The sequence below is a fragment of the Betta splendens genome, chromosome 4 (genome assembly GCF_900634795.4).
Source record: "Betta splendens chromosome 4, fBetSpl5.4, whole genome shotgun sequence".
NCBI lineage: Eukaryota > Metazoa > Chordata > Actinopteri > Anabantiformes > Osphronemidae > Betta > Betta splendens.
The window spans coordinates 10,078,263-10,088,123 of NC_040884.2; the positions used below are offsets into that span (position 1 = coordinate 10,078,263).

The 9,861-nt window shown below is 47.5% G+C and overlaps 1 long non-coding RNA gene across 1 annotated transcript in view; it reads left to right on the forward strand.

Annotated features, from left to right (window-relative positions):
* Nucleotides 1-2,472: 2,472 nt before the first annotated feature.
* Nucleotides 2,473-9,861, forward strand: part of LOC114853851 (uncharacterized) — a 21,809-nt gene continuing 14,420 nt past the window's right edge. Inside the window, exon 1 of the long non-coding RNA XR_003785666.3 lies at nucleotides 2,473-2,757. This is a non-coding gene — a long non-coding RNA (uncharacterized LOC114853851). The remainder of the gene's footprint in view (nucleotides 2,758-9,861) is intronic.

Below are 9,861 nucleotides of genomic sequence, written 5' to 3' on the forward strand. Positions count from 1 at the left end.
GCGGAGCAGAGCTGTCTCCCCTCTTTGACTGGCACGGCTTTGAACCCCGTGGCTCAAATTCACTCCGCAGTGGGTAAATATCTGCGAGTGCGTGTGTGTGCGCGGCGTGTGTGTGTGTGTGTGTGTGTGTGTGTGTGTGTGCGCACGCCTACCTAGCCTGTCTATCTCGGCGCACGAATCAAGGGTGAATGGTTTTTCTATGTTCTGAGCAAATCCCGCGCTCAGATGTTTGGTAAAATTGCTGACGTCTCAGGCACACGGAGCACTGCGGTGGAATAAAAATGACACCGCTGGAATTTATTTCCGAGCGAGACGTCTTCCTCTTGGCTGTTTAAAGGTATTAAGGAGAGACTGACAGTTCAGCTCCGGGGGCTAGCTGCTACATCACACGCGCTTGCAACCCCTTGAAAACAGCGAAGGGTTGGACCTCCTCGAGCCCCGCTACAATGAAGACGCCCGGGCTCTAATATTGTAGTCTCGCCTTTGATGTACAATCACACATGCGCATTTCCACCACTCGCCCAGGCACAATACGTTTGCTGAGATAAAGTGACTGCAGTGTGTGACCCATTTTGCAGTAGCAGGGTTTTGCTTTCATAACGATGGGGTGTGAGAGCGTGCGCTTGTGTGTGTGTGTGTGTGTGTGTGTTCATACCCGGCATTTTACACCGGGATCATGCAGCACGACAGCTTTTTAAATTTTGAAAAGGAAGTGCTAGGCTGGTTTCTGGTAAAAACGCTACTGTCACACGTCCGGTCATAATGCCGTTAGCCACACTCCCCCAGGGCGACAGCCGCGTCAATACCGAAAGTAAAGTTGCAAGAAAAGGGGAAGCATTATTTTAAGTAGGATATAATAAAGGAATCCAGTTCAGGGCGTGTGTTGTGACATATTTCATGTTTCTTAAGTGTGGCGACATACCTGGAAACCCCTGAACATGCTCCCGGAGCAGTTAATAATCAGTGTTGCACGGTGCTGGAGGAGTGCGGCGATGATAATGTTTTGTGTGGAGATAACGCGCCGCCTGATTCCCGCCGCCCCCCGTTAACGCACTGCACAAATGCAATGGGTGCATCGCCTTGGAGCCATCCAAATGAGGGTGTCTGCCGTGAAGGGAAGTGAAGGAGGAGGAGGAGGAGGAGGAGGGAAGCAGGGGGGAGGCAAGTGCCACAAAAATCTGGGAGCGGCTGCTCGACCCTCGCGGCGCATCACGGCAGCAGTCAAGTGAATGTGAAAACAAGAGAAAGCTTTGCGGAATATTGATTTAATGCCGCAGCTTGAGAAGGGGAAGATGCGCGCTCCAGATTACGTGCGCTCTATTTCCCACCCATGCAGAACCCTGGGTTCCCGTGCCTCCACACTCCACAGGACCGCGGAGAGGCGATGCTCTTTTTTTGTGCCGCTGCCCTCTGCGAAGTCCAGCTGTGCAGAAAATCAATGTGGAAATATAAAATACAAAGGACGGAGCATAAAGATGTAAAACATCTCCCTTTGTTTCTGTAAATGGAAAAGAGAATCCAGAAACTGATCGTCCCCTTTCAATGAAACCAGCTCCCCAATCGTGATTTAGACGTATTTCATTCAAGGGTGATCTAGCTGAAGCAGCAAGAAAACCTCCAATATCAGTATTTCCTTTTTTTAAAGCGAGGATTATATTTTGTATATACTGTTGTGTTTATTAAACCTCAGCCTTACCTGTTTGCACTTGAGGCCTACTGCGTCTGTGCTGATCGCTTTGTGCTTTGTTGTTAGTCTACGATGCAGCCAACTCCATCAAAATACAGTAAATGGCACAAAATGAGCTGAAGAATTTGCAGACGTGATGTCTGTAATCTAGTAAAGCTCTGCTGTTGTTACTCACATTATATAATGTGCGAAGGCTGCGTTTCGAGGTCACGGAACATGGAACGTGTTTGTGGCAAAACAGAGCACTAACGTTTGTATACGTTGCTCCATTTCTGGAAAACACTTGCACCTTCCCCAGTCTGATGACGCGAGGCTTTAAAGGTCCTGTGACTTCAGCTAAAGGCCTGTCACTGTCTTTACTCATGATTCATTTTCTGCCATCTTCAGCATTCTGCAAAATTGAAGGTTAAAGCGTCAACTGACAGTCATTTAGAGCTCACACGTACGTTCATTCGTTCATTCATACCGTTTTTTTTTTTTAAACCAACAGGAAGTGTGCGTTTGCCTTCGCTGCCCTTCGTGCAACTCTGTGCGTCGATGACAAAAAAAGACAGAGGATCTCTGGTACAATTTGTTACTTAATGCCCCCCCCCCCCCCCGTCACCCCCAATGCCACCCCCCCTCGCGCTGGCTGCTGAAAAATTATGAAGAGTGCGCCGCGCTCGCATTCTTGCGCACGGCCGAGCGAGGGGGCGCCTCCGCTCGCGTGCTGGGCCAATGGCGCGCGGCGCAGCCTTCGCGTGCTCGCAGCCGGTTGGCCAATGACGCGCCGCTCCTCGGCTCACATGACGCCTTTCTGTGCGCTCCCTCTCCTCTCAGCGCTCGATCCCGGCGAGTGCGGGCATCACTGAAGACCTGACGCCGGCGGAATCGGACGCGCGGCTCTCTCCGGCGCAATTGAGCGGGTGTTATCCGACGCAGAACTTCGTCGCCGCCACGCGAAGCTTTCCGAGCGGTCGCCGCGCGGGCCGCCGCGCCGCTCCGCCGGAGGAACAGACTTTTTCCGCGTCCGTGCGACCGCAGCGGCGCAGCGGCCAGACAATAACGCCTAGAAGTTATTGAAATGAACCGTAAGTATGCGATATTTTCCCCCTCGCGTTCGCTTAGCCCATTTATTGCTGCGGTTATAGAAACCAGTTCTGATTAACTTTAACTCCTTATAGTACACTTTGTGTATGTGCACCATCCCATGTGTCACTTTTGTACCGCACTGTCCTTTCGCTCCCTTTTGTCTGCATCAAACTTAGAATTAAACGTGTAAAAGTCCTCGCGGACTCTCGTGGCTAAGCGAATGCGAGTCCATTTGATGCTTGAATGATCTCCCGACTTGACTTTGTCCCGGTGACGTGTTTCGTCTGTCAGTGTGGATCCTCTCGTCGTGGATGTGTGTGCGTGTGCGCGTGTGTGTGTGCGGGGCTGTCTTCGCGCAGCGCCATAGCATGAAATATAGATTATAAAGCGCAGCCTAAACCCGCTGACCCCAGGCAGCCACGCAGGCTGTGCAACCGGTCCACGCTGCTCAATGAGCACAATTAGGACGGGGGGGGGACGTAGAGAGGAGGGAAAAAAGTCCAGTTAAAGCTAGAACAGGCTGCACCTCACTTCAACCCGCCCGTCAGGATAAAGGTGGGTCCTCAATAACCTTTCTCGTTTTTTCACCGAGGATGTGACTGAAACGTGAGGCTTGAGTTCAGACTGTGGTTATTGGCGGTTTCATTAAGGCGCTCTTATTCTCCCAGACATTAGTTACTCCACCAAACAAGTATTTGTGTCAGTTCCCATTGAATTTGACAGACGCTCCATGAGGTCATGTCATTCGCTGAACCCTTTTATTGATTGGACATTAGGGGGTAATGGGATCGGCGAGGAGGTAAAGGCAGATGCAGGGGCAAATTTATGTACGCTTTGGGCTCCCAGCAAAAAAAAAAAAAAAAAAAAAAGGTACCCTCTGATTTTTCCGTGATTTCTGCGCATTCAGTGGGAAAGAGCGGGGGACCGGGGCCATTTGATGTTTTGAAAGGCTTCAGATGGCTTTAATTAGGACCTATAAAATCTGTCTGCCCCATTCTCTGAGGCGGCGCGCTGGAGGAACGGGAAGGGAGGGGTGCTGACCCAAAAAGAAAAAAAAGAACGCAAACCAACACAGAAAGTCACTTCAGCGAACCATTGTCTAATCAAATTTTTATAACGCTCCTTTTTTCTTCTCGTTGCTCCCTCCCTCGCCTCCTACCCTCCCTTCCTTGATGTTGGTAGAATGTAGGCAGCCCCCTATTCCCTCTTTGTCTGGCTGCTGTGTTATCTTCTCTCACCCCCCACCCCTCCTACCTCCCTCAACCTAACTACCGCCCACAGTCGGCCCGACCCTAGACACCTGAAGGCTAGACATAATGATCAAGAGAAGTTCCAGTCTGTCTGGTGCGGGGCCAGGTTTTCTTCTTCTTCTCTTCCTCCTCCTCTTTCCTGTCTTTCTTGTCCTCCTGCTGTGCCTCTGCCTCTTCACTTGTCTTCAAGCCACTGTCAGGACGTGTGATATTGTGTGTGTGTGTGTGTGTGTGTGTGTGTGTGTGCGTGTTGGGGTACGATGGACTGCGTTTTCATTACCGCTGCTACTGTTGCTGCTGTGTAGCCTATATGGATCTTAGATGGAGGGTGGGTGACGCACACAGCTGCAATACACGCATTCATGAGGAAACATCAAAGGCTTCTTCTGTGCGCGTGACGGCGTGAGCGAGAGATTTTAGCTATGCTGTTCTGGCGAGCAGCAAGAATATAAGTATCGTGGCATCTGTTATTATGTCTCACTTAGGTTTTTTGATCTTGTGTTATTGAGTTTGTGCTACCTGGCTTTTTTTTAAAGAACACTGCACTAATTGTAGTAAATCAATGATCAGGACTTTTGTAAAGCTACTACACAGGAGGCTTTGATGTTTTTCATGTTGTTGATTTTCCAGCATAATAATGTAAACTCAAACGTGTTGGTTACAATAAGGCTTCATTATCCCAGAACTTATCTCTTAAGCTTTAAATAATAAACATCAGAAAATCAACTTTCTTTGGGTTGGCATCGTCCTAAATATAAGACATGAGAGAAATTATAATCAGAGATGGATCTAATGTAATTCTTGAAAATGTGTACTGGATGTCTATGGCGAAACAGTACATATTCATGAGTGTTTTCCTCTTGAGCTGTACACGTCTTTGTCTTCTCGATACGTGTTGGTTGGGGATTACATCATTTGGCTTCTGCTTGGTTAGCTAGATAATAAGCTAGCTTGCTTTATGCAAAATGGTGGCGCCTACGTTGGATGTTTTTGTTGTATTATACTTGCATGTAATGTTTTTTTTAAGTAGGTCTAATAATTTTTGTGTACACGGAGTTGTTGTTTTTTTTCAACAGCGTCTATTTTTGATAAACTTGTTTGTTAGAAGATTATCCCCCAACAGCTGCAATGGGCTCTCGCTGTATGGAAAGCATATAATCTTCTCAGATATGATGTTATGAAGAACAAGCGTTTGCAATTTGTTGGGAGAGCCGTCCCAAATCCCCCCACTTGTTTGTGTGTTTTTTAAAAGCAGACTGTGTATCATGGCATCAAGGAGATTGAGGATGTGTCTTCCTCCGCCACCACCCTTTGAAGGGGGAAGTAATAAAAACACTCAATGGGTGCAACAAGCTGTTCTTCCCTCCTTCACTTTGAGTCTTTCTACCTGGAGATGAATAGGAGGCCCCTCCATAACGAAGGGGGAGAGGAGAACACTTATTGAAGGCTGAGGATGTGGGGGATGCACCACAGCTTATAGACAGTGGGAAAAAAAGTAGTCCAGTGTAGAGAGTAGCGCTGTTTACTCAGTGAGAGATGCCAGTAATTATTATTTTGGGTTTCATGAAGACATAATTATTTAAAAACATAACTAATCTGTCAGCATGTTTGAGTACATGCCGTGCAACCTTTATTATGCTGTAAGTAGGCCAAAACAGCGTTATGTAAACATTAACAAATTGTCACGCTAAATCCTATATGAAGTGAAATACTCCCTTTTTATAGCGCGTTAATGCATCTTCCATGATAATGACATTGGACGGTCACAAAGCCACAGATTAGGATTTTCAGTAACCAGATTTATGCGTGAAGGAGTGAAGTCATGGTCAGGAATGTAAATGACGGAGTCATTCAATTACCACCGTGCCCTTTCCTGGGAAAAATCCCCAGCCATGAAGAGGTTAATTGTTTTTGAATCTCCATCCGAGGGGAGAAAATGAGTGAACGGGAGGGATAATTGAGTCGCTGATAGTTGAGTGGGTTATGGATTACTGTTCCTTTCCGAAGGAGAAAAGAAAGGGAGGTTGAACTGCGGAAGGAGGAGAGAGGGAATGGGAAGGAAGGGGCGTGAAAGGCCCGTGTTGTGCAACGCAGCCGCAGGGGTCATCTGGCTGTCTGTGGCAGAGGGAGCGCTGCAGTCCTGTTTAGCCCACGAGGTAACCTTTGACCCCTCGCATGCTCCTCCCTGCTCCAGGTGCAAGCCCTCACTGCTGGCAGCTTACACACAGACAAACACTACAAGCTCATTTTTCACACACTGCGAGCACGGGGGGGAACCGCCGCGTTAGGAACGCAGATCCCTTTCACGTCTCCACCCCCCCGCTTCTTTTTTCTGCGTGCCATTGTCAGGGTTAAAGATCCGAGCTGGCTTGTTGGAGTGGGGGAGTGTTGTGATATCGGTCCTCCCTTTTTTTTTCTTTATCTGAAATATTTTCTTGCCAAAAAAAATGGATGATTGTCTCCCTTTTAAAAGGGTGAAAAAACCCTGATCTCACATGGTGCAATAATCAGACGAGTGTTAATCAGAGAGATGTCATGTATAATTACTACAGTGTTTGATAACACCACACTGAACCACCTCAGGCCATTAGAGAAAGTTTCCCAGTGCTATTAATGGGTGTTAATAAAATTCAAAAAAACCCCGGATGGAACGAGCCCTTTCCATGGCCCACTGGTTAAAACGCTGTAAGGTTAATGAACCAATTTACATACTTTTTTCTGCCATCTGGGTGGAGTGACGAGACAGATGCTCCTTAGTCTGTGCTGTTGTGCCGCGCTGCTCACTGCAGAGGAATGTTAAAGGTCTGCGGAGGTTGAAGTACGTGTTTGATTTCATTTAACCCGTTTCCAAGTAGGCGATTCTGGTGGATGTTAAATGTGATTGGTTCTGAAAGGGATCATCAGCTGCCTTAGCAACTGTACCTCATAAAAAGTGGCACCTGTGTCCATGTGTGGGCTACAACCTCTGTAATAGAATAAAACCCAAGCAGAGAGGACTCATCTGGGCCTCGGGTGATGAGGAACTTGACGGGAGCGAGCCACAAAATCACCACAAACGATGCTGGTGACTGAAGGAAAGGGGGAGGATTAGTGTCCGTCCACTTCTCTGCCATCCACATTGGGGCGATCATGTTACAAATAGAGCATTCTCGAAACGCTCCTTTACCAGAGGAACAAAATGAGGTCTGTCGGCGATCAATAAAGCAGCGTGAAGGCAAAGGGATATACTTTAAAAATCAAAGGCTCTCGCTGGCATGGCCATCATCTCGCCCTGTCTGCTGGAATCAGATATGGGATTGGGGCCTTGCAGGAAAGGTTGTTCGGCCCGAGGGCAGCTCTGCTTGATGGATATCCCTCACACTGGCACCCATGGCAGGCTGATTTCATCTGCAAATGGGCAAAACCGAAATGTCTCGGGACCTCTCTGATTCCGTGCATGTGGAGAAACAGCTAAAAGGGAACATAACATTTAATCCCTGCAGCGTGTATGGGAAGAAAATATGCAGCTATTTCTCTAAAGCCCCTGTTGTCCTCCACGGATGATGGCTTTTACCTCATGCTTCACTTACACGATTTAAAGAAAATAAAATCACCTCAGTTTTGGTTTGACAATGTGTCAGAGCCGGTGCGAGTGTTCATCTCAGATTAGCTCTTTGTGCCGTGAGGAAAGCGAAAAAGAAACGTGGCGGCGAACGGGGGGGTCGGGATAGGGGGAACAATACCGCTGCGATCTCCGTTGAAAGAAATCATTTGCACAATTTTATGAAAGCAGTATTTGTCCGGTCGGATGGTTCTATCAAAGCCTAACAGCCATGGTGGAATGTGATTTAAATGACTGGGTAAGCTACAAAGCCGGCAAGATGTCGGGTTAGAGTCATTTCTCAGCTGAACGCTCTCCAGGTAAATGCCGATAATGCACTCTCGAGTTTTTCTTTCTCTTTCTTTAAGAAGTCTCATTTCTGCAGACGACTCTGAGCCGACACCAGCGCTGCTGGAGCGTCTTTTCTCTGAGCTAAGCTTGTACAACATTTATGTGGCGACGATAAAAACACGCCATGGCTAAATTCAGCCATGAAAATCCAGCTCAGGAAACGACTGTTTTCTTGCTCTTGTTAAAGTAGAATCGGCAAATTTTCTTTCAGTTGTGTCGTGTAAAACTTCAAACGAGACAGTAAACGTGCTTCTGGTGAGAGTTCAGGTAAGTGAACAGATGTATTGAGAGGACGGACGCAGCTTCTCAGGCTGGAGCCCGCTGTGTTCTTTAGCGCAGCTAAACGAAGGTCTGCCTCTGCCCGTGTCTGTTGTTGTCTTCACTTTCAGAACCCCTACAGTATTTCCCGGTGACTCACTCCTTTCCGAGCCATTTGTGCTTGAAAACGTCCTGAGGATGTACCACACATTTTGGGTTTTATCGTCGACGAGGGAACATTGGGCATAATGAAGTTCTGTTTCCCAGCATGAGTTTGGGAGGCTCATGATTACAAATGCTCTTCTCATTGTCTCCCATCATCTCCTGCCTAATTGAAGACAATATAATGAGACAATGGGGTCTCGCTCATCATTCTGCATCAATGGCAAGCTCTATGGAACGTGTCAGGCTTGAAAGCGGGTTAATGGCGGTGGGAGGGGTGCGCGTGTATAGATACTTGAACGCACTCGGGTTTGTTTAATTTGGACCAAGAAGATGGACAATTAAACTACAGCTCCCGGGGGGGTTGTTCATTTTGGTCAGCTTTCCCACTTCATAGCTGCCCGCCCTTGTAAACGCTCCTGGATGTGTCTGGGTCATGCGTTAGGGGGTGGAGTGGGACTTGCAGGCGGGAAGGGAATTGGGCGGGGGTCTGCCACTGGAGAGGTTGTCTCAGATGATTAGGGCAGCCAAGTGGGGAGAGTCCCTCAGTGCCTGGCCTCCTTCACCTCCCTAATATGCTCTGAATACGTCCCCCTCCACTGTGCGCTTGTTGTGAGGTTTGGCGGGAGGTGGGGGCGTTCTGTCTGGCCATGGTTTAGGAGTGTTTGTCATCTGCTCCCTCGGGGCCTGCCCTGGCTCCTTTGTCTGAGCGTCAGGCATCGGTACAATGTCAGATCGCACAATGTGCCGCTGCAATCAGGGCATCTTGGGTTAGGAACTGACAAAGGATTTCATGTCTGATGTATTTTTACTGTAAACTTTTCAATTTTATTATTGCAAATGAAACTGGTCTTTACTGCAATAAATGCATGTCACTCCATTCTGTAGTTGCATCAGATGCTTGTTACATTTCTCTAAATGACTTGCATGATGAAAATGTGACGTGTGAGCATATTCTCAGAATATGAGGTGGAAGTAGGTTTTACCTATGAGTACACAAAGTTTTGGTTATGAGTCGCTACTAATCCGAATCAGGTCTCAACTAGGGTGCGTCCACAGAAAAATCCATCACGGAAGGGGAAGAGATGCTCATTTCTCCACAGAGCCATCAATAAAGTGCAATGCTTGGCAGGCACAGCTTGCATCTTATCTAATATGATTGCTAGTGTTAGAAATCCATCAAAGTCTCTTAGAGCGTTTGCTTCATTTGAACAATGAGGCGTTGTGGTCTCCCTTTGTGTGCGAGAGCTGTTGCAGAATGCTGCTTAAAGAAGCAGGACAAGATGACCCCAGTTTGTCTCATGTTTGTAATATTTGCAATATTAACGGGTCTGAAAAAGGCATCAATCGAAAACTTGGGGTTACGTCAGTTTAAAGTTTTATTTCTAATGCATAGTGTGACATTCACTTTGAGACATTTACAGGGTTTCACACAGTATTTCTGTATGAAGGATTTATTCATCACAACACAATGGTGAACAAAGGGGGCTCTGAGCCCCAGC